Here is a 5086-nt window from a genome sequence, read left to right as displayed (position 1 = left end):
ATGAGGGAACACTCCAGTAGTGATCAGTGATGGGAAGAAGATAGCACAGGATGAGCGGATCCCGGGAACCAAGAGAGCAGCATGCATGGGTGGGCACCCCTGGAAGACTGTGCATCCAGGCTGTGACATGAAGACAAGCGAGAGAAGAGAGACTCCCCACAGATGCCCAACCAGGCTGGTGGGGTGCACCTAGCAGAGGAAGAGGCAGCTCACCAAGACCCATTCCACTTAGCGCCCTAATTATGCCAACCATCACATAAACGATTCAGGTCAGAGTGGTGGCATAGAGAGCCTGGTCTGGGACTCAGGAGGCCTGTGCTCCAGACACAGCTGTTACTGCAATTCTCTGTGAACTTAAGCCCATTGCTTTACCTCTCTCTGCCTCATTTTCCCTATCTATAAAATGAAAAAAAAAAAGAAACAAAGAGAGGAGAGGAGGGGAGGGGAGGGGAGGGGAGGAAAGAAAGAAATGAGGAAAACTCTCAGCTCTTTCTAAGACACCCCAACCACCCTGCCCATTGTTCAGCCGACTGGGGAAAAGCGTCTACCGGCCACAGACCAGGTCACTGCCATGACAGTCCCAGGGCATCACGGCAGAGCGCGCAGGGGTGGAAGTCCTTCGGACGAGTGAAAAACGCAGTCAACAGGCAATAGAGAAAACCATGCTCAAGGCCAGGCTGTGTACAACTTTGAACATGTTACTGGCTTGGGGTAGAAAACTCCTGGTTTCTTCTCTGCTAAAGATTTATGAGTAAATATAAGCCCTCCGCTCTCCAAGGCTGCCTTATATCTCTTGGTGAATCATGGTTCTCTGCACTATTTTCCCAAAAATGTCTCTGTGGTGCCTACTGTGTATGCAGCATGATTGAAGACGCTGAATGGGGTTTTTAAAATAAGATACTGGACCATAAGCTCCAGATGGAGGGAAAAGCAAACACAGAAGAAATTAAGTGACCAGATGATTGATACAGATGCTAAGTGTTATTTTTTTTCCTAATTCTTTGCAGAGTGTCCAACAAAGAGAATGGAAGAGGCGGACCTACTCAATCAAACCACTTCCGTGACATACATTCGGCTTAGAGGCTTATCTGTCAATCAGAAGGTGCAGATGACTGTGTTTGCCCTGTTCCTCACTTCCTATGTCCTGACACTGATTGGGAACATCCTCATTGTCATAACTATTATCTATGACCGCCGGCTCCATATCCCTATGTATTTCTTCTTCAGTAACCTATCTTTTATTGATGTCTGCCACTCCACGGTCACTGTCCCCAAGATGCTCAGAGATACATGGTCAGAAGAGAAGCTCATCTCCTTTGAGGCCTGCGTCACCCAGATGTTCTTCCTGCACCCCTTTGCCTGCACCGAGATCTTTCTCCTCACTGTCATGGCCTACGATCGGTACGTGGCCATTTGCAAACCCCTGCAGTACATGACAGTGATAAACTGGAAAGTATGTGTGCTGCTGGCTGTGGCCCTCTGGACGGGGGGTACCATCAACTCCATATCGCTGACCTCCCTCACTATCAAGCTGCCCTATGTGGTCCTGATGAGATTGACAGCTTCTTCTGGGATGTGCCTCAGGTGATCAAACTGGCCTGCACGGACACCCACATCATTGAAATCCTCATCATCTCCAACAGCGGGCTGATCTTGATGGTCTGTTTCGTGGTCCTCTTGGTGTCCTATGCAGTCATCATGGTGAGTCTGAGGCAACAGATCTCTGAAGGCAGGCAGAAGGCCTTATCCACCTGTGAGCACACCTCACCATCGTCACACTCTTCCTGGGATACTGCATCTTCATCTATTCTTGTCCATCCACCAGCCTCCTGGAGGACAACGTGGTGTCTGTGTTCTTCACCGCAGTGACCCCTCTGCGGAACCCCGTCATCTCCTCTCTCAGGAATGAAGACATGAAGAATGCCTTGAACAAGTTCATGGGGAGGTTGGAGGGGAGAGGGAAAAATGACAATGTCTAGGCTCTTAAGAGGCCTGGTGCTCCACATCCAAGAAAAGCCTTGCAAAGAATAAGTCACCTAGGACCTGACCCGAAGGCAGACGCTTAACGACTGAGCCACCCAAGGCGCCCCAGAAAGTTTTGATCAAGATTTAAACTGTCCAAATAGGGGGGAGGAATTAAGATGGGGGAGGAGTAGGGGACCCCTTTTTCAGCTGTACCCCTGAGTCTAGTTGGATAGGTACCAGACCATTCTGAACATCCACGGAATCAGCCTAAGATGCAGGAAGATACATCTGGATCTCTACAAACGAACATCTCCAGCACTGAGTACTGAGGTGTGAAGCGGGGAGCCATGAAACTGTGCACAGATATCGTAAGATAAACAGAAGGGGGAGGGAGCCGCTGCGTTTGGGCGCCAGGAAGCGGTAGCCACTGGCAAGGGGGAGTGGGCGGACTCCCGGACCGGACCGGCACCCGCGAGAGAGCTGACTGACACCGTGAGCCAGGGAACACGCATGACCAGACTTCTCACGGAACTCCGGTGTGCTCACTGGAACCAGAATGAGACCGGGAGCTCCAGGAGCACTCGGGGGCTGCTGGTGGCTGGCGGTGCTAGAAACGCAAAGGACAGAGATGCGCCGGCCCTGGAAATAAGGGCTGGGACGCCGGGTGTGGGGCACACATCCCGGTATGCTGCAGGGTTGAGCAGCACCAACAGTAACAGAGTTAAAGTGGCCAGAACATCAGTGGAGAACGGTCCACGATTCCTCTGTTCTGAGATAGAGGCTGAGATTCAGCCACTGCTGCTCTGACTCTCAGAAGAGGCACAGCAAACCGCCAGGGAAAGCTGCCAGAGAACAGAAGCCTGGAAATACCAGCTCAAGGGTGCCCATCCCCATCCCCCCCTTGCAGGGGACACAGAGACTCTACCCAAACAGGGTTGCCTGAGTATCAGCGCAGCAGGCCCCTCCCCGAGAAGGCAGGCTGAAAAATCAAGAAGCCCACATCCCTAAGATCCCTATAAAACAAGTGCATACTGCCTGGGTCCCGGTCAATAATTTGTGCTCTGGACAACCCCGTAACCTCTCCTCATCAGAATGAGGAGAAGGAGAAATCCCCCCCAGCAAAGAAAAGACAATGGGTCTGTGGCCTCTGCCACAGAACTAATGGATATGGATGTAACCAAATTATCACAAATGGAATTCAGAGTTACAATAGTCAAGATGATGTGTAGACTTGACAAAAGTATTAATTAAAATTTTAATGAGAATATAGAATCTCTAATGGTGGAAATGAGAGCGAATCTGGCAGAAATTAAAAATTCTATGAGCCAAATGCAGTCAAAACTAGAGGCTCTGACGGCCAGGGTGAATGAGGCAGAAGAACATATCAGCAAATTGGAGGATGGGTCAGTAGAAGAGGAAGCTAAAATAGAATCTGGGCTCAAAAAAATCCATTCTCAAGAATGTAGGTTACGGGAGATTACTGACTCAAAGAAATGTTCCAATGTCAGAATCATCAGCATCCCCAAGGGGGTGGAGAAAAACAGAGGTCTAGAAGAGATATTTGAACAAATTGTAGCTGAAAACTTCCCTAATCTAGCAAGGGAAACAAGCATTGGTGTCCAAGAGGCAGAGAGGACCCCTCCCAAGCTCAACCATGAGAAACCTACACCACGTCACATCATAGTGCATTTCGCAAATATTAGATCCAAGGATACAGTATTGAAAGGGGCCAGGGCAAAGAAATTTCTCATGTACCAAGGCAAAGTATCAGAATTACGTGAGACCTGTCTACACAGACCTGGAATGAGAGAAAGGGTTGGGGGGGGGAGCATTTTTAAAGCTCTTTCAGAGAAAAACATGCAGCCAAGGATCCTTTATCCAGCAAAGCTGTCATTCAGAATTGATGGAGAAATAAAGACCTTACAGAATCGCCAGTCATTGACCAATTTTGTAACCAGGAAACCAGCCCTACAGGAGATATTAAGGTGGGTTCTATAAAAATTAAAAGCCCCCAAGAGTGATACAGAACAGAAAGTCACAATCTATAGAAACAGAGACTTTACAGGCAACATGGCATCATTAAAATCATATCTCTCAATAATCGGTCTCATTGTAAATGGCCTAAATGCCCCCATAAGACGCCACAGGGTTGCAGATTGGATAAGAAGACATGACTCATCCATTTGCTGTCTACAAGAGACTCATTTTGAACCTAAAGATACATCCAGACTGAAAGGAAAGGGATGGAATACCATCTTTCCCGCCAATGGACCTCAAAAGAAAGCTGGGGTAGCAATTCTCATATCAGACAGTTTGGATTTTAAACTAAAGACTATAGTTAGAGACACAGAAGGGCACTATATTATTCTTAAAGGATGGATCCAACAAGTGGATATGACAATTGGAAATATATATGCCCCCAACAGGGGAGCAACAAGATACACAAGCCATCTCTTAACCAGAAAAAAGAGACATATAGATAAAAATATGTTAATAGTAGGGGACCTCAACACTACACTACCAGCAATAGACAAATCACCAAAGCAAGAAATCAAGAAACAAGTGCTTTGAATACCATACTCGACGAGTTGGACCTCATAGATATATATATATAGAACACTACACACCAGAACCAAAGAATACTCATTCTTTTCTAATTCTCATGGAACATTCTCAAGAATAGTCCATGTTCTGGGTCACAAAACAGGTCTCAACTGATACCAAAAGACTGAAATAATTCCATGCATATTCTGAGACCACAACGCTTTGAAATTGGAACTCAACCACAAGGAAAAATGTGGAAGAAACTCAAACACTTGGAGACTAAGAACCATCGTGCTCAGGAATGATTCGATAAACCAGGAAATCAAAAATCAATTTGAACGATTCATGGAAACCAACGAGAATGAAAACACAACGGTCCAAAAACTATGGGATACTGCAAAGGCAGTCCTAAGGGGAAAATACATAGCTATCCAAGCCTCACTCAAAAGAATAGAAAAGTCTAAAGTTTTTATATTCTCACCTCAAGAAGCTAGAACAGCAACAGAGGGACAGGCCTAATCCACACACGAGGAAGCAGTTGACCAAGATTAGAGCAGAAATCAATGAATTAGAAACC

The 5086-nt window shown here is 46.9% G+C and overlaps 1 pseudogene; it reads left to right on the top strand.

Moving 5' to 3' along the window:
* The first annotated feature begins 958 nt into the window (after positions 1–958).
* LOC148106686 (olfactory receptor 4E1-like) lies at positions 959–1979 on the top strand (annotated as a pseudogene).
* The last annotated feature ends 3107 nt before the right edge of the window (positions 1980–5086 follow it).

The sequence above is a fragment of the Ursus americanus genome, unplaced genomic scaffold (assembly GCF_024610735.1).
Source record: "Ursus americanus isolate L20-20 unplaced genomic scaffold, mUrsAme1.1.p SCAF_147, whole genome shotgun sequence".
In the NCBI taxonomy this organism is placed as follows: domain Eukaryota; kingdom Metazoa; phylum Chordata; class Mammalia; order Carnivora; family Ursidae; genus Ursus; species Ursus americanus.
Note: the sequence above shows the minus strand (reverse complement) of the source record. Positions and strands in the feature narration are given on the sequence as shown.